The 20557-nt window shown below is 45.3% G+C and overlaps 1 protein-coding gene across 2 annotated transcripts in view; it reads right to left on the reverse strand.

Moving 5' to 3' along the window:
• Positions 1-20557, reverse strand: part of TAF2 (TATA-box binding protein associated factor 2) — a 663535-nt gene that overhangs the window by 295868 nt on the left and 347110 nt on the right. The gene's annotated exons all lie outside the window — the stretch shown is intronic.

Raw genomic sequence — 20557 nt, forward strand, 5'->3', positions numbered from 1 at the left:
TGTATTTGCTGCCTTCTTATGTGTGCAGCGACTACCGCTAGACATTTGGTAAAGACTCTTGGTGCGGTTGTTAATCCGAAAGGCAGTACCTTGAATTGGTAATGTATTCCTTTGAATACAAACCTTAGGTATTTCCTGTGCGATGGGTGTATTGGTATATGGAAATAAGCATCCTTGAGGTCTAAAGTTGCCATGTAGTCGTGTAGTTTTAGCAATGGCAATACTTCTTGTAGTGTGACCATGTGGAAGTGGTCTGATTTGATGAAAGTGTTCACTACTCTGAGGTCTAGGATTGGTCTCAGCGTTTTGTCCTTCTTTGGTATCAGAAAGTACAGTGAGTAAACTCCTGTGTTTATTTGTGTGTTTGGCACTAATTCGATTGCATTCTTTTGCAATAGTGCCTGCACTTCTATCTCAGGAGATTGGAATGGTGTGTTGTTAAATTTTGTGCTTTTGGTGGTATGTTTGGAGGGAATTGTAGAAATTCTATGCAATAACCATGTTGGATAATTGCTAGAACCCAAGTGTCTGTAGTGATTTCCTCCCATGCTTTGTAATAATGACCTATTCTTCCCCCCACTGGTGTTGTGTGGAGGGGGTGAGTGACATGTGAGTCACTGTTTAGTAGTAGGGGTTTTGGGGCTTTGAAATCTTCCTCTATTTCTAGGGAATTGCCCTCCTCTATATTGTCCCCGAAAACCTCCTCTATACTGTCCTTGGTAACTGGACGGTGTGGCTTGTGAGGTGCTGGCTTGTGTGCTTTGACCCCGAAACCCCCCTCGAAAGGGCGTTTTACGGAATGTGCTGTAATTCCCTCTGCTCTGCGGGGAGTAGAGTGCGCCCATGGCTTTGGCAGTGTCCGTATCTTTTTTGAGTTTCTCAATCGCTGTGTCCACTTCTGGACCGAACAGTTCTTTTTCATTAAAAGGCATATTGAGAACTGCTTGTTGAATCTCTGGTTTAAATCCAGACGTTCGGAGCCATGCATGCCTTCTGATAGTTACAGATGTATTAATTGTCCGTGCAGCTGTATCTGCAGCGTCCATGGAGGAGCGGATCTGGTTGTTGGAAATGGTCTGTCCCTCCTCAACCACTTGTTTTGCCCTATTTTGTAAGTCCTTGGGCAGATGTTCAATGAGATGTTGCATCTCGTCCCAGTGGGCTCTGTCATAGCGCGCAAGTAGTGCCTGGGAGTTCGCGATGCGCCACTGGTTTGCAGCTTGTGCTGCGACTCTTTTACCAGCTGCATCGAACTTGCGGCTTTCTTTATCTGGGGGTGGTGCATCTCCAGATGTGTGAGAGTTGGCCCTTTTCCTAGCTGCTCCTACAACGACAGAGTCTGGTGGCAGCTGTGTAGTGATGAAAACCGGGTCTGTAGGAGGCACCTTATACTTTTTTTCCACCCTTGGTGTGATTGCCCTACTTTTGACCGGCTCCTTAAAGATGTCTTTTGCGTGCCGGAGCATACCAGGGAGCATAGGCAGGCTTTGGTATGAACTGTGGGTGGAGGAGAGTGTGTTGAATAAAAAATCATCCTCGACCTGTTCTGAGTGGAGGCTTACGTTGTGAAATTGTGCTGCTCTAGCCACCACTTGAGAATACGCGGTGCTGTCTTCTGGTGGAGATGGCTTCGTAGGGTATGCCTCCGGACTGTTATCTGACACTGGGGCGTCGTATAGGTCCCATGCGTCCTGATCTTGGTCACCCTGGCTCATGGTGGTGTGAGCTGGGGAGTGTGATGGAGTTTGTGCTGGTGAGACGTTAATCACGGGCGGAGGAGAGGGTGGTGGGGTAACTCTTTTCACCACTTTTGGTTGTGGTGTCTGTTCAGTCTGGAACTCCAACCTTCTCTTTCTCCTAATGGGGGGAAGGGTGCTTATTTTTCCTGTCCCCTGCTGTATGAAGATACGCTTTTGCGTATGGTCCACATCAGTTGCTTGTAGCTCTTCCTCAAACCTATGCTTCTGCATTTGGGAGGTTAGCGAGTGCTCTTCTGTATAAGAGCCTGAAGCTGGGTCGCTTGCAGTTTGTTTCGGCATCGAAACCCTGTCTGCGTGTTTTTTCGGCTCCGAGGTGACTTTTTTCTTTTTCGGGGCCGAAACCTCTCGGCGTCGATCTGTTTCGGTGCCGCTGTCTCGGCGTCGAGCCGTGTCCACACCGGCATCTCGGTGTCGAGGCTTATCTCCAGCACTTTCTCGGTCCCGAGAAGGCTGCGTGCCGGTGTCTCGACCGGAGTCGGACGATCTCGGCACTGTTTGGGCCTTTTTCGGTGCCGACGGTCGGTCACCGAATTTATGGGTGGAGCCATGGCCGGATGGCAGTGGCGTCCCCTGGGCCTTGTAAATGTTTCTCTGTGTGGTTTTCGACGTCTTACTCACGGTTTGTGTATCGTCGAATCCTTCGGAGTCTGAGTCTTGGATCGAGAAGGTACCTTCCTCTTCCTGTTCCTCGAACTCCCGTTGGGCTGTCGGTGCGGACGCCATCTGAAGTCTTCTGGCTCGACGGTCTCGGAGTGTTTTTCGGGACCGGAACGCACGACAGGCCTCGCAGGTGTCTTCGCTGTGCTCAGGTGACAGGCACAGGTTGCAGACCAAGTGTTGGTCTGTGTACGGGTATTTATTGTGGCTTTTGGGGCAGAAACGGAACGGGGTCCGTTCCATCGGCGTTCTTCAGCACGCGGTCGGGCCGACCAGGCCCCGACGGAGGATCGAAAAAACTACCCCGAAGGGCACCGGAGCTCTTCGATCTTCGATGCGGTGTGGAATCTAAGTACGCCGATCCCGAACGCAACAATACCGACGAAAATCTTCCGAAATTAGCTAATTTTCCGTTCCGAAACTCGGAGCGACAGGAACACGTCCGAACCCGATGGCGGGAAAAAAAACAATCGAAGATGGAGTCGACGCCCATGCGCAATGGAGACAAAAGGAGGAGTCACTCGGTCCCGTGACTCGAAAGACTTCTTCGAAGAAAAACAACTTGTAACACTCCGGCCCAACACCAGATGGCGAGCTATTGCAGAACATGCGTATCTACAGCGACAGATGCCATCGAACTAAATATTTCGGAAAGATGACTTTTAGAAATTTACCTTTGTCCTTGCTGAAGGCCCTGAAAGCTAAATCTGCTTTTTGTTCTCCCCCCTTCTGCCAGCCAGTAATTAGTTTTCCAATAGGCACATATGAGCAGTGAACTTGCTACAAGGACAGGGATAAAATGCCTTGGTGGGGGAGGTGGTGTTGTGCCCTTAACAGAATGGCCTGTAGGCTGCACCCAAGGACTTAGTTAACTTTAAAAAAGCCTATTCAGTCACAATCCGATGCAGCTAACATCCAGGCCTACGCCCTTCCTTTATCTACTCAGCCAGACCAGCCCCATCATAGTGGGCTTCTTGTTGACATCACAGTCTCATATCCTGCTGGCGTGTCAAGACCTACTTGACGGGAGCGCTGGAGTTTTTCATATCATACTTGGGGTACACTTCAAAGAGGACCTTTCTTTTGTCCCATTCCAGTCAGTCAGGTCCTAAATAAAGTGGGCCTCGTTTGACATTACAGTGTCACAGGCTTTTAACAGCACTGCTGGGTTTACATACAACATTCGAGGTGCACTTCAAAGTGCAAAGTCCAGAGGCCAAAACAATTCTTGTGTATCCCATGTCTGGATGCTCAAAAAAACGTCAAACTTTATTTTAGCAGACTTCGGTCTTTGACATTGTTGTGGATGCAGGCACTGCCTAAAACTGGGTTTTAGTGTTAGTGATGGGGCACCCTAAGGATTAGGATTACCATAGTATACTCCCCACGCACAAAAGATTTTGTCTGTCTTCAAAATGCCCAAAGTGGGTAGGCTCAGCCCCGGAAACCTTTATCCCATTGGTGAGAGCATCTCCAGTGGTAATTCCCTCCCATTAGCTTGTCCCAGGCATAAATGTGGCATATTTTAGGCACCCACTTCAGAACATTCCTGGACAGGTTGAAGATCAGAAGAGGAACCTGTTGTAGGAAGACCTGAGAAGAGAATTTAAGGAGTGGACTTGCCCACCCTCTTGTACCCAGGACAGCTACACGGACATAACAAGCTACAAGAGGACCTTTCTTGCAACTGCCCAGCCGATCAGTAGTTATTGGCATTGGACTCGACTCTGCTTGCCTCTTTTGAGTCCTTAAGTGTCTTTCCTGAGACCCTGGGAAGCTTTAGAAGTGTATTCCTGTGGTGAATTAGGATTTAAAGGACTAAAGTCAGAAGGTGAAATCTTTGACCTGGGCAAATGTGGTCACCATAGTCCATCATAGTCAGTGTCAAATTGCACCTAGGTCCTGTTCTACCACAGCCACTGACTACCATTAGCACTTTGTGCTTTTTGGTGCTATTAAAAAAAACATTGTGGGTCCAGTTCCCTTTATTAGATTTTAGTCTTTTTCATGACAATTTGTTTATTCATTTTTACTCTATTCTTTTTATTTTGCTTTGGGATTGCAATTGTTTTGCATTTCAACCTTATTTCTGTTTTAAAACTGCATGAATACTTTACATCCTGCTTACAAGTTAAGCCTGTTTATTAAGCCATAGCTACCCGGGTGTTGAGCTCAGGTTTATTTAGTGACTTTGGTGGTGTACTCTGTTGTTCACTCTTACAAGGATTGTAACTATTACTTAAGGTGGGTACTTATCTCATTCAACTAAGTCCTCAAATTCCTTCCATATATAGAAGAGTACTGTATGTATCTGTGCCTTCTCCTTACACATACATTAAACGAAATAGGATTATCTTCCCCTTTTCAGCAATTCACATAGAGCTTGTGGTATAGATTGTGCAGCAGGTGTGAATGGCAAAATGCCTTAATTTGCTGAGAGGTATTTGGATGAATAGAGAGGAACTTGACCTAGGTCTCTGACCCTTGATCTTAGTAAATAATAAAGCACAACTTTTCAAAAAGGTTATTGCTTTTAAATTCCGTAGGCCCTGGGTGTCCAGAAGTTTGAATTCAGACCATGTTTGAAGGCTAGTGACATACGAGTATTTAAATATAATAAAGCTAGAAACAAATTTCAGACAACCCACTTTTTCAAATAATTCTTCTTCTGGTCCTCAAGACACTGCTGTTATTTTGACCCTTTGCATTGAGAAATCACTTCATGGTTTATCAGTCTATGTATTCCCTTCAAAATTAAATTGTAAGACACACTATATGAATACTAGACAATGCATGTAAAGGTGCTGTATTCAGTTTCTCATCCACAGTAACACAAATCTGCTCTCTGCAGGCGAGAGTTGCGGGTTACCCTGAAATGACCTCTCAGGGGTTTTCAGTGCTCAAAAGTGGAGGGGTGGCAGCCATGTTCCCGGGAGGCCGAAATAGGAGATACATGTGTAATGTGAGTGTTAACCCCCTCCTACAGTGAAACGCCAAATATTTAGAAAGGATGAGATTTGTGCATTTTGAAGATGTATGTTCTCAGCCTGTCTTTCACTGGAGCTTAAGATCAGGGAGCACCAAACCAGTTTAGGCGAAACTAGCCTTGTCATTCAAATGGGAGGGAATCAATGTGAATGGGCTAAACAAGGGCGGCCTCATTGTTCAGTGTAACCTTTTGAAAGCTTGGAACTGATCACTCACTTAAAGTTTTCATTGTAATTTAGACACTGTCACATTGTGTCTGGGGAATAAGAATACGGGAATCACCATCTCCCCCACCCCAAAACCTCTGCTAGGTGATACACATGAAGGTGTTTCACATCAAAGCAGGAAACTGGATTTCAGACAGTCATATTTCTACAGCCTTTAGCTTGCTTGTGAGGCTCGGACACAAACCCTCTGAAGTGTTAGCCAAGGAACCTCGGTTTCTGAAGTCCCAAGGACAAAAAGCATAGCTGGGAGTCTCAGAAGACAGATAAAGAGACCTAGGCAAGTTTGTGAAGTGCAGGACTTTGAAGCTGACCAAGAGTGCAGAACTGTAGCTGGGAGTGAGTCAGCCTAGTATGGCCACTCAATCACATCAGAGAATTATTCTTGTGATGCAGACCAGCCGTAACTGGTTTGGCATTGGACTTGGTAAAGATTAGTTTTTCAGGCATGTCTTCGACAGCAGACAAGATGGCTTCATAAAGCAGAGCTCTGTGTCCTCGCTTACTATCATGTACCTGTGTGGTGGACAGCAGCCCCAGTGGGGAGGAAGATGGGGTAATGAGTGCAGAGTTATGCTAGGCCTGGGGGAGAGGGTGATACAAGAACACTTGTTGGGAAACCATGCAGCGGAGATACCTTGTTACATCATTACAGCCTGCACATGGAGAACAGCCCTGGAGACCCAGCCGAAACTGGGGCTGTCGGTGAGCCCGAGGCCATATCCACAGCCCGCCAGCCAAGTTGGCGGGCACAGCTGACAATTCCAGGGTTGCCTCCCATCCCGCTACACACCCTTGGGCCTAGCACCAGGGCCTCCTTGGCAAGCCCCCTAGGCTTAGATGTAGAGGCAAAAACTAATGCTACTGGGTGCAATAGGGTGTACACAGAGGTACTTTTCCATGAAGGTGGATTGGGTTCTCTCCACTTGAGCAGTTCTACTGGGCCCTCTTGTTATGACCTGTTGATAGGTACTGGTGGATGGCATACTTTGGTAATGGCTCCAACGACCTGTGCTGCTCGACTAGGACTCTGACTGGCTGGGCTACGTGGGAGTTGACACATTTTTCCCCCTTGCTGATGGGATTTGAAGATATGGATTTTGGGATGCTGGACCTGAGGATTGTGATTCGGGCCTAGATGTGAAGCTTTTATAAAAAGTTGGCTGATCTGTCAGCTGCATAGGGGCACAGTGAGGGCCTCTACTTCGCCTAGCAATTAAACAAGAGATTGTTGTGTCACAGTTTTGGAGTTAACATAAATAAACCCAAAAATAGCCAGTTGCATGAAGGCACCTATCCTTGTCCAAGTGGTTGATTGGCAAATTGTAATTTACCCTACACTCTAGGGGACGGACAAAGGTGACCAGAAACAATGTAAATTTGTATTTCACCAGTGCAGACCAACTAGATGCACATCTGCCATGCAGTACCTAACAGGGGAAAGCAGACTGTGCAGCAGAGCTGAAGGAGGGACACTATGACTATCTTGTTGGATCTCAAAGCCAGCCTCAAATCTACAGACTGCAATATTGATAGCAACATCCCATCTAGACAGCCTTACAGAAAGGATAGATGGCCAATATATTAGACTAAATGGAGCCGAACAATGGATAGTCCATCTGGAAGATGACTCCACAGAGATCGCAGCTAAACTAGAGAAAATGGGGATACTGGTCAATGCTGTTGGACCTAAGAATTAAGATTTTGAAGAGTGATCATGCTTTAATAATATAAAGATTACAGGCACTGCCCAGTCAATATGATGGGACCAGACTCCTTTGTTGAAACTCTCCTGTCCGAATTGTGTTGACTGGGCCAGCTTCTCTGAGGGATATCATCTTGAGCAAGCCGACCAGTCTCTTGGCCCACGACTGCCATCAGGGACACCCCCTCAACCAATTACTACTAGGGCACTCAACTTTAGAGACCAAGACAGGGCCATTTAGATGGTTAAGGAACAGGGGCCATTACAATTCCAAAGCACAACACTCGCTATTTACACAGACTTTACTGTGACAGGCCTGGGGAGAGATGCAAGTCTGCAGAGGTAAAACATACTATCTAGCTAATAACATTATAAATACAGTGATGTGCTCTACGAAGCTGAAGACTGAACTGAACAAAAAAAGCACATTTCTTTTCAAGTGCTACAAAGGCGGACACATTTTTTTAAGAAACAGTCAATATAAAAAAGCTGTCACCTATACTGAAGCAGTCAACATCCTTTGGGAGAAAGCCGGATCCCACAGCGAGAATGGAATAAGCAAGTCTGTTGGTGTCACTGTGCAGAAATCTTGGCTAGAGCGGAGAGATGACAGTCCAGTGTTAAAAATGACCCGTTGCATTTGCTTTTATTTCTTTTTGCTGGAAGGTATAAGGGAATACTGAGTGGGCAATTGTTATGCTATTAATTGTGTTTGACTAATGACTTTGTGTTGCACCACTGAGCATATTAGTTGCTCAATGTTCACCAGTAGCACATTACATGTTGTATACAGTTTAGCTGCCTATTGGCTTTAACGTGGCATTAGATATTACATTCTGTATTCAGTTTAGCTGCCTATTGGCTTAACGTGGCATTAGCCATTACATTCGGTATTCAGTTTAGCTGCCTATTGGCTTTAACGTGGAGTTAGATATTGCAATTGAGACATTGCAGATGAGCTGTTTTTTTTCCACATGGTAGATCAAGCTATGTTTTTCGTATTGAATTCACACCAAACCCTAGCTGATAAGAGAGCATAGATTTTGTGTTTGCCTCTCAATCCAGCCTGGGAACGAGTGAAGTTTGGAGACTTGGCCACTCTCCAAACTTGTTCGGTTCCCACACTGAGCCAGCAGTTTTGCTTTTAATGGTGGCCCTGGGCAGCAGCAAGGGGAAATTCTCCAGGAATTCAGTCAGTAGCGGACGTCAGCTGCCTGGCCTCCCGTTTGGGTGGAAAATCTCCTTTTCGCAGTTGAACAGGAGTCATCAACTGGCAGGCATGAGAAGGATGACGAGCAGTGATAAGGCCCTACGGTGATGACATTTTGACTTTTATTCTTTGCTTTGAAGTTATGCTATAATATAATCACATGTATTTGCTGTGTACATTGCAATTGAGAAGTACTTTGATATATTTTGCTTTCATTGCTGCGACTACTTTTAAACGTGTGCTTCCAACCTACTAATCTTGTCTCTCAGGAGCCTGGTGGTGAAGTAATAATGATAAATGTCTTCTTTAAACTAAGAAGTGCATTGCAGAGAAGTTTTGTCAGCTCGGTCATAAGATAAGGAAAGCAAAACAGCAATATAGCAACTTTAGTGATACTACAGCGTGATTACTCTGCCACCCATCAAGTGATGCAAATCTATCTTTCATGGAGTTGGTGTGTTAATCACACACTTAGATGTGGATATTTGTCACTGATACTTGTGGTGATCAGTGTGAGTGGTGAGAGGGGGGAAGCACTTAAGTTGCAGGGTACAGTATGAGTCACACACAGTTGTTTATACCAGAGCATGGAGATGACAGGACAGCTTTAGATTGCAGAAATTATATATTAAGAATCTGAATGCATGACCCCTTCTAAAATGAAACTGCCTTTGCTACCATGGAAGTTAAGGGCCTAAATAATCCACAGAAAGTGAGGAAAGTGCTAACAAACTTAGAAAGGCACGGTACTGACATGTCCATTCTTCAGGAGACACATTTAGCCCTGCTGAGTCCAGCAAGCTTTGCTATAAGATGGGGTCAACAAAGATAATTCTCAGCTTACAGCACTTATTTCAGAGTGTCTCTCTTGATATTCAATTGTCAGATTTCAAACTGACCCAGAAACATGAGGGCTAGGAGGGCATCTATCTTATCTTGGTGGCGTCCCCTTGACAACAGTAAGCTGGTACTAGTGTATACACATGTCCAAACAAGAACAGAATGTTTCAATACCATTTTCAATACACTTAGAAGTACTGAAGTGGAAAACGTTGTGTAACTTGGGGGCAACTTCATTTTAGTGCTGAACTGTGAGTTAGACGGATCCTGGAGAAGGGGCTTTCAAAACATACAGTCTGCAGAGGCGCTAGATGCTAAACCTGACAAATACACTGACACAACAACACAGAGATGACAGGGACAATTTGTTTTACTCCTCCCTTCACAACCTGCTATCGGGAAAAAATTCATGGCTGATGTCACAAGCGACAATACCTTGAGTGCTGAAGGCAACATATCTCCTCGGACACTTTAAGATAATTTCCCTCTTAAACTAGTACTACTTGTGCCATGCTTCAGATGAAACTTCCCCGTTGGATAGAGGCATAATAATTGCTAAACATGGCAGAATACATGGCACGCTAGTTGACGAAGGCCCCCGAAATAGCTCAGTACTTGGAGACGGTGGACTTGCCTGTAGAGGCCTCAGCAGACTGCATGACACTTGATGATGACATCACCCTGGAGTAGGTCACGGCAGCCTTCGCAAAGCTGAAAATGGGTAAGGCGCTGGGGCCCAATGTCCTTCCAGCGGAATTCCTCGAAAAGTACTCTGGTTTGCTAATCGGGTATATACTTGACTCCAGATCTATAATGTGCAACCATTGCTTTGATCCATAAACATGGTAAGCCCAAGATGGACTGCGGTTCTTAATGCCCCCATCTTCCTGTTAAACATAGAGATGAAAGTACTGGCTCCCATTTTGGCCTCGAGACTCCTGATGGTAGTTGTCCCTCTCATCCAGAGAGGGACCAGTCTGGCTTGATGCCAGGCAAATCTACGGGACTCAACATTCGGCATCTCCATAACTGGACGCCAGAGGCTGCCCACTGAGAGGGCCCCTACATTTTTATGCCGCTAGATGCGGAAAATGAATATGAAGCCATCCACTGGCCCTTCCTCCATGAAATGCTCTGTATATCTGGTTTTGGTCCCCACTTTCGCCAGTGGATCTCTCTACTGTACCAGGCCCCCATAGCAGCAGTCAGAGTAAATGGGGTTCTCTCATCAACATTTTCCATTGAGTGAGGCACCCGCAGGGCTGCCCTCTATCCCCTTTGTTATTTGCCCTCACCATTGAACCATTGGCAGCTGTGATTCGTTCCCACGAAGACTTTCGAGGGTTCAGAATCTCAGACTTGGCAAGGGAGGAGGAAAAAATCTCTCTCTATGCGAATGACATTCTACTCTATGTCACAGGACCTGAGACCACTATTTCTGTGATCCTTTGTACTTTTGAGTCCTACAGAGCTCACTTGGGCTACCATATCAACTGGACTAAGTCTGTGCCCTTTCGTACATACACCCCACTGGACACCAACAATCTCCTTTGGATGCTGCAGGTGGTGACTTAAGGCATCCAATACTTGGGTATATATGTAACACCTCACCAAGAGCAATGTTTCACTAGAAACCTGGGAATGGTGATGCAGTTTTTTTGTAATGATGTGGAAAGGTGGCTTATGTTGCCGTTGCCCCTCACCTTGTTGGGGAGGACAGCCATGTTTAAAATGATTACTCTCCCAGAACTACTGTACAGCATGCAGAACACCTATTATCTGCTCCCTGGGGCTACGTTTGTTAAACTAGAGCAATCTGTGCTCACTGCCATTGGGTGGTGGGCATCCCAGAATACTCCTATCCAAGCTTCAATGTAACCCCTATAACAGGAGGGGGATAACCCTCCCAGACAATAGGACCTACTACTGGGCACTGTATCTGGTGAGAGCAAATGTCTGGGTGTTTTTCCCGCAGGACCACTCCACCTACCGGTTGGAACACAGCCAGTATCCTCATCACTCCTGCCTCCATATCCTGTATGAGGGTGAGGGAGTTCGATATCTGCTGCTGGGTACACAGGTGGCAGTTGAGACCTGGCGGAGAGCCAATGGCTGTATAGTTTCAGCAGGCTGATACCATTTGCATCGTTCTGGTGCGATTACTCCATTCATCGTAACCATCTCCTGAAGTATGTACAGCAGAGAGAGGCCTGGCTGGCGGAGGACTCAGAGAGGCTGGACTTACCTGAATTCACCCCACTAGAGGAATGGCTGTTGTTAGAGGAGCTGTACTCAAAAGTTTTCTCCCTCAAATATAAGACACTCAATAATCATATGCTGGATAGACTGGCCAAACCAAGGCAAAGGTGGTGCCAGGAAGTGGGAGACCTGGAAGATGTATATTGGGAGGCAACCCTGATGCCCCAGAGAAGGGTGGCAATAAAATCCCGCCGGCATCTGATACAGCTCAAAATTCTCCACTGGGTATATTATGATAGAGACCGCTTACATCGTATGTGACCCAAAGTATATCCTGTTGGGAATACCGGGTGATGTTGATCGACGCAGGGCACAGCCTCTCTTGGAATTTGGGACTGGTGGTGGCCAAGCGTGATGTGGCACGATATTGGGGGTAATCAAAAGACTGTCACTGCAGGAATGGAGGTGAGGGATGGATCTATATATGATAGCTGAGAAAGTTACGTATAAGGCCAGGGGATGCCCGTGCAAGTTTCAGGAGGTGGTGTGCGGGGGGACTGAGGGAGGAGTGTATCAAGCACTATGGCCTAACTCTTCCATCGGGAACTCAGACTCCTTAGACATGAAAGTATTGTTGTACTTCATGTGGGGGCATCGCTGTAATTGTTATAGGGTTTCCTACTGGCTATGGAACTGTCAAGATACCGCCTGTTATATTCAAATGGGTGTGTTCTGGCCTCCTTCAAAGTGCACTGATTCCTGTTGAGTGTATGTTAGCACCTTTATATATTGTTTGTTGCATTATCCATGAAGTCGAAAAACCAAATAAAGATATTTTTTTAAAACACAGAGGAAATAATTAAAGATACACGAAGACAGCTAAAGTACATGGAATGCAACCTTAGAGGCTAAAGTCGCAATGGTGGGCCCAGGTGCCTACCTCAGAGAAATGAATAACTCATTACAGAAATACTGCAAGGTAGCTGAAAAGAAGCATTCCTGGGAAAATGTGCACTCACTAGACAATATAGCAAGGGCAAGAGACCTGGCAAAACATTAGCTTGGCTTCTGAGGAAAGATAGATGCTGTAACCACACACTGCAAATCAGAGGAGACGTGGAGATTTGTTAGGTGTAAGGAAATGCCTCTTTTTGTATGGTCACTACCAGCGTTTTGGACTGATTCTGTTGGTTTTTGACTCAGAGTGCATTGAAGCCTGCTAACTAGACCTCAGTCTCCTGACTTTAAAATGAGTATGTTGGATCAGCTTATACCTAATTGGCATAAGCTAACTTGCCTGTAAGTCCCTAGCATAAGGTGCCCTGAGCCTGAAACGTAGATGGTCACCCCAGGAAATTCCACATTGGTTGTGCCACCCTGGGTGTGACAAAGGTAAAACAAGGATCTTAAGTTGCCACTGGAAGGGCCAGATCAAACTGCCAACATGACGTTGCCATTTAAAGTAATGGCAAAGTCAAGTCTTCCCTTTTTAATATATGTAACAGTAAAACACACACAATTGCCGTTTTCACTTTGGAAAAAGTTAGTAGCCCTTTGGCTTCTGACTGAGGCTACCAAAGTTAATACTGTAAGAAAATTAATTTAACAGGTTGCAGTGTGCAACTTCTAAAAAGTTGCCATTTGTTGCCTGAAGTCTCCTGTATCTGTTTATGGTTGCACACGGGGTCTGTGGCGGAGACAGCTGTCTGCCCTCCTGGGAAGGCATGCAAACAACTCCCAGGAAAAGACATAGTAGGGTAAGGGACAGGTGTTACCTTTGCCAAGCACGAAGTGACGCAGGTCTTGGCCAAAATGCAGTCTTAAACGGAAAAGCCTCTTTTGAAGGTAAATGGGAAACACTTGGGAGAGGCGTTGCTCTATTCTTTAAGCAGTCAGGCCGGCACTGGGGACAGAGAGCCAAAACCAGTTGTCAAATCGTTTTTTCAGGGGTGTGTAGCCCCCTTCATAGCCACACCTTTGGGTTGGGCTACGGAGATCTACACACCGACAGAGGGGTTCTGCCATATTGAAAGTGAGCAGACTGGAGAATTCTGGGATAGCCAGATGCCATACTTCGCAGGAAGTGGTCTTTAAGAGGGAACGTAGTAGTCCATTGACTATGGCCCTTGTCCTACCCGGAGGACATTTTCTTAGCGTAAAAAGGGCACTCGGATCTCACTAGATTGGAGAAGAGGGCCAAAGAAGGACTACTGTACTGCACCAATGACCTACAAAGAGAGGCTGCACCGATGTGGACTACACCTGCTGACCATAGTGGCTAGCAAAGGAGAAGGGAATGTGCCTGCTGTGCCCGGCTCATGGAGAAGTCAACTCTTGAGTTCAGCCGAATTAAAGAGACTTCAAGGGTCAACTGGCTGACCTCCTGTTCACAGCACAGGGCCACAACAACTGAAGAAGCCTGCTGGGGCGAGTTAGTGGCCCAGATTTTCAAACTGCCGCTCCTCCTCGCCATGCAGCACTATGGGCCAGGACCCGACACTCAAACGTTGCCCTCCCTCTCTCGGAGTGTGCTGGACTCAGGAGAGTTGTGGGAGTGCAGGTTTCTCACTCAGACGGCAAGTAATTGGCAAAGGAAGGAATCCACGGTGACCAGGAAAACAGGTGACTTGTAGCCCAGTGGACTCCTGCCAGGCTCCTGAGGACTTTGAGGGAGGTCGATGACTGTGGCAAGGACGGCCTCACCAAGCCTATGGATGAGGAGTAGCTGCAACAATACCACCATAGACTGCATCACATCCACAGCATCCTTGAGCATCTTCAGCTTCCTGAATCCCGTGCATACCAGGACCACTTCTATACCAACCTATTCCAAGGGGATACAATACCCGGAACTGACTGAAGACTGCTTCTTTTCAGGAGGCAACTGTTTCTGAGGGCCTTGATGGTCCCCATGACTGCCTCCCTACCACAATTGGTCTGACAAACTACATGAAAGAAATACATTGATACTTACCCAAGATTTTCTCCAAAATGTTTCTAAGTGTCAGGTTCACTGAATTTGGCAATGCTTGTTCACAGTTAAGTAAAATGTTCATATTCACTGTCCCTTGTATCTGCTGTTTCTCCGGGAGGAACATTTTCATTTTGGTCTAAGGACTTCTAGTAAATGTGTGACATACTGCCCCTGTCACTACTTAACCTGGAAAATTAGCTCTTGGCAGTGCTTCCAAAATTGCTTTACCTGTTCATGAACATTTCCATCACTCCTTCCACTCATCAAAGTGTGCAAGATGTTGCAAACTCTGACCATGGCACAGGACCAAAGATGAACTAATCAATCAGAGTTTGTAAAGCGCGGCTACTCACCCGTTAGGGTCTCAACTGAAATGGCCCACCTCTACGTTCAAGGTAAATTTCTCACGTTGGAACAATAAAAGACAAGATGTGACCCAACTCGTCTGGATATATTCACTTATCTTTGAATAAGACAGACCGCAAAGGAAATGATCTGGCCTCTGACCAGCTTAATCAGACCCCCAGGTTTCACAACATGGGTATATAAAATGTGAATATTGCTATATGTAGACCAAGTTGATCTCCATGAATTTTAGGCATAAGGTACTTACGTTTTTAATTCCTACACTGAGCATATTTCACACTTGAAAAGCAACAAAGGATAAACTCTGCAAGACCAAACCACTGCCTGTGTTGTTAGGCAGCTCATGCAGTTTTTCAACCCAGCCTGTTCTTGCTCCCCACTTTTTGAATAGTGACGTGAGATTACTAGTGCTGTCTCCAGCATAATTGGAGGCCGGGTGGATCCACAAACAATAATAGCTTTGCAGACCTATTTCAAGCTGATCACGCACGGGACCAAACTGTTCACAGCAATTGTGCTAGTGCTGGCGAAGAGCAGAGTTACAATGAATCGATATAGAAGTACTGTTCTGAAAAGAGATAACTGGTTGAAGGACCTAGGTATGCACAATGGCAGAATGGAGGTGTGTGCAGCACTTTAACCCACACACTGCTAAGCCCATGGGATGTATGGCGCTACTCGGGGCTTATCTGATACAAGATGGCCCTGAAGATTCACCTTATCACGGGGGGAGACAATACTAGTGCTACAGGAACTTCCGTACTGGAACTGCGATTACAACACACTACACAGAATTACCTAAGTACAGGCACCCTGCAACGCAAGGCAAAAGCAAAGCAGCTGGGCTGATTACAAGCTGTTACGCTAAACATTTATAGGGGATAATGTTTGTTTCTCCGCTTGCACAATTCTCCTTCATTCTTTGTTAGAGATGTAAGAAGGGAAAAACGCTCTATAGTTGTGAATGCAGGGTATGTTGCATAATATAACATATATTTGAAGCATGTGTACCAGTCACTGTTAGGTTCATTTGTAAGTTACTAAACAAAAATAAAAAATGATTTGCTTTTCAAACTGGAAAATGATTAACAACGCTAACTTACACTTACTGAGAATTGGTATTCAGAAAGAAGACCCTCCAGCGGAGGGCGAGGTCTTCAGAGACAAGAGCGACAGAAGCTGTGACGGTGGGGGACTGGGGACTGGCAACTGCTCTGTTAAGCAGACTCAGAAAGGCAGGAGGACTATCTGCTATGCAATGCAAGCTAGAAACACCCACACAGTAATTATGAAGTTTGGAAGCTGTGAATTGTGCCTGCCCGCACTAAAACTCTGAAACTCTCCAGCCTCTATTATCTGAAGGCAGCCTAGACGTGGTAGTCCTGCCGTGTGTTTAGAAGAAAAAGTCTCCCATGACCACTTGTGACTGCTGAACAAGACTTTCACTGAATGTCCATACCGAATGGAGAAGCCATCTGGAATGGAATGTTCACTTTAAAAGCTATAACTCTCTAGTGACCGGTCTATTTTTTTGTCATTTTAGATTAATTTTACTCGTGAAATATATGCTGACTTTATCAAATTTGTCTAAGAGTTTTACTAAGTGGTTTATTTATCCAAGTGTTTTCCATATACTGTTAACCCTTAACACCCATTCTCTGAACTTGGCTTCCGTAACACTCCTTCATCAATAAGGATAGTCAAAGAAACCGTGTTTGCCCAACTAAGAGGTAGCTTTGCAGAGTGGTCGGAGAATTTGCCCCAATGGACAACCCAGCTTCCTACGGAACCCGTTTGTAGTGTACAGAAAGAAAACTGGGGTATTTCCCTTTCATATAATCAATGCTACAATAGAAGTAGAAAATAAATTAAAGACCGGTTCCATTCTAGGGGAGCTTTTACAACAACGGCTATCCAGCTATTCAGCGATAAAGGTTGCCTTTGTCTCTCCTGTCAGTACCTCGTGCTCAAGCTTAAACCTGCAGCAGAATGTTGAGGAAAAAACGCACAATACAATACAGGGAGAAATGACTTAGGGTACACAAAAAAAGTAGATATGAAAACACTAAAAACATATGTAAACACTAAAATGGTTCACACTGAAAAGAGGAGCAACATGGATAATAAAAACGTAAACTAACTGCTCAGTAAGGGTTAGGTACATTCATGGCGATGCAATATAGGGTCTCATTACAGTTTTTTTGTCATAAGAAAAATTCTAAATGGCTCTATGGGTTGTTTTAGCATAGCCAAGATAAAAGCTGTGTACAGCTACGATTGCGCCATGTTGTTTGTAGTGGAGATCTGCGTCAATGAGTAATGTTACTCTGGGACTTGTGAAACAGTTTGCTTAATCAGGAGTAGGCAATGTTTGTAGAAGTATCATCTTACTTTTATTAGCAGAAAAAGTAAGGCAAATACAAAAGGGACTGCCTTTTTCCAAAGAAATTTAATGTGCCATTTCCAGTGTGTCCCGAATGAGTCACTCTGGCATCTAGAGTAGAGCTTCAAATTTTAATGTGTCTACTAAAATAAGTTTCTTAACAGATAGCACTAGGATGTGCCTCTTTGTAAAAAAACAAATCCTGAACCTCCTTGGCGAATGCAGAGCGTGGGGGACAGTTTGCACTTGAAAAACAAAATATAAGGCAAATGAGTAAACATGGCAGTTTCTCTGGGAAAATATATAATCATTCAAACATCAAAAGATGCTTTCATAGCTCACTTAAGAAAAACTAAATGAAGGTGAGCCACAACAAATGAATGACTCCAAGATTTCTTATCGTCTAAGATGTTAGGCAGCAGGCACATTGTATTTTTAACCATCTGATACACTGACTTGCCAAATCGTTTATTTGAATCGTCTTACAAGTTTTACATTTTCAGTGAAGCTGCAAAAAATAAAAGCGGGTCCCTAAAAGGCAATTGTGAATTGTTCTCTCATGAGGCAATGGAAAGTTCAGTGTGACACGTCTCTTTTCCATCTCCTCAAATAGTGAAGGTCTAAGTAGTCCTTACTCGTAGTAACACATTGAAGTCCCCCCAACTGCAATTTCCTGTCACACCACATAAATATCCAGTAGTAAGATGAACGACTGAATGAATGAATGAGAAGTAGTTTTGCATTGCACACCTACTCAAAAGTGTGTCCCAGAGGTTTAGGCCAATGGAGAAGGAAGAGAAACATGAACGGTAAAAAGGACTCAATCACTCATGTTTGAATACAAATGTTTTCAGAGCTTTCTTAAAATTAGATTCCTCCTTAATAGAGCTCAAAGGCCCAGGCAGCTGGTTCCACATACCTGCTGCTTTAACTGTGTAAGAGAAGCCTCCTCTGTATTGTCTTTTAAATCAGGGAACCATCTTTATACCAGCACTACTGGAACGCAAGGACCTTCCTCGTCTATACTCCTTCGTCCTCTCATTTAGGTACCTAGGTCCTTTGTTGTGAAGGGCCTGATGTGTCAATGTCAGTGCCTTACACATGATGCGTTGCCGAACCAGCAGCCAATGCAGTCTCTCCTGAAATAGAGATACTGGTGTGTGTTTAGGCAATTGAAACAGTAGGCAGACTAGGCAGACCGCCACTTTCCGAATTACTTGGAGACACTGGACAAGATCATCAGGGAGGCCTAAGTACAGAAGCGTGGCATAGACCAGTCTAGATAGTATAAAAGCTCTCACCACCGTGACTCGTACCTCCTGCGGAAGTAAGTTGAGAAACTTCCCCCATCAAGCGACAGATCCAAAAGCAATACTTCACATCTGCGGACACCTTAATGATAATAATTGAGAACCAAAAATAACACCCAGATTTCTGGCCACCGCCGATGAAGGGGGCGGTTGGGGGACACTGTTAAGGCCAAGCTCCTGCCCCTCCAGGCAGAGGATTCAACCCAAACAATTAGATCTCAGTTTTGTGTTGTTTACAATGCAGTTTACTGGCTCTCAACCATTCAAGCAGCGCTTTCATGCAAAAGCATCTTTTGTACTCACCGAAACCACCTCATACATGAGCAGGAACTTTGTATCATCTGCATATGAAATGAGCTTGATGTTGAATGATTCCAGAAAATGTGCCAAGGGGGTCATATAAATGTTAAAGAGTGTAGGACTTGGGGAGGAGCGCTGTGGCAACCCCACTTGAGCTTTTTTGCCCCAGCGGCATACGGTTTCATCCACACTACCTGTTCTCGTCTCTCCAGGAAAGAATCCAGCCAGCTTAAGGCTGAAGCTATCACCCCTAGATGTTCTAGCTTGTGCAGCAGAATATTATGGTCTACTGTATCAAATGCGCCTGAGAGACCCAACAGCACCGAAGGGACATTAAGAACAGAGTACAAACTTAACCTAATATATTCTGAGTCTTCCTGTAATGCCTTCTCAGCACCATGGTGGGCTCCAAAACCCTACTGAGAAGGGTGTGACAGATTCCTCTTAGCCACAAAGTAGTAAGCTGTAGGTTCACCACTTTTACCAAGAATTTTGAGGCTGCAGGGAGAAAAGAGACTGGCCTAAAATCAGCCAATATTTCAGGGACACCATTAGCTTTTTTTTTTTAGCCACGAGATCACATTCACTCTCTTCCAGTTATCCGGAATAGCCCCAGAGTGGAGGGAGATGGCAAATAGCTCCTGATAGGTAGGAGCTATAATACCCGCAACAGACCTCAGGATATGAGAAAGCATAGGGTCATGTGGAGATCCTGACCCGCAGTTTGCAATTAAAGCCATTACATCCTTCAAAGAAGGGGCAGTAAAAGATGAACATTTTGACTCCACTAATGGACCTGCTATGTCCTCTGGCCCTGATCCATGAGTCAGATAATTTAACCCCACTAAGTTGGACTGAATAGTGCGGATGTTTTTACCCCCAAAAAAGCCACCAAGTTGTGAACATACCGTTTGGCTAGGCTCTAGTGGGTGGGAGCATAGCCTTGGGGTCCATGATGCTCGCAATCATTTTGAAGATTTCCTTCCCATCATTGTCCGCTTTCTTGATACACTGATAGTAAAGGCACCTCGAGCCCTCCTAAGATTCTGATGTTAGACTTAGTTTGTAACTCTCCTTATCTGTTCCTAGATAGTTTCGATGCCAAGCTCTTTCGAATTTTTTGCACGTAGCTTTTTCTGAGCTAATTCCTGCGAGAACCATTGTGCTGAGCGGGCTGAAGTTACTTTCCTCCCTGCCGTCATAAGGGCCACCAGATCGGCCACCTTCAAGAGCCAGGAAGTAATTACTATATCCCCTAAAGAACAAAGTCTGGGATGGTTGGCGTCAGTTCAATCAAAGTCCTCCTGATGTCTGCTGTTGACACCTTACTCCAACATCTAGGTCCAACCTGTGAGAGAAGACTAGCTTCCTTCAGACTGTCAAAGTGCCAGGAGAATCGGAGTAAAAAACGATCAGACCAGGGCACCTAGCAAGGCATCTCCCACTGCAATTGTGCATTAGGATGTAATAGGGGTAGAGGGCTGTGAAGAGGGTCATCTCAAGGCCCACACCCATCCGTAAGTCACTTATCGGGTGAAAGAGAGCCGCTAACCTTGCCATAGCGAAGATTCCATGGCAGGAATGGGTGCGGCCCAACTAAAATTGCTGTGCTGCCTGTTACAGTGATTGGGAGATCACAAG

This window comes from Pleurodeles waltl, chromosome 2_2, assembly GCF_031143425.1.
Source record: "Pleurodeles waltl isolate 20211129_DDA chromosome 2_2, aPleWal1.hap1.20221129, whole genome shotgun sequence".
NCBI lineage: Eukaryota > Metazoa > Chordata > Amphibia > Caudata > Salamandridae > Pleurodeles > Pleurodeles waltl.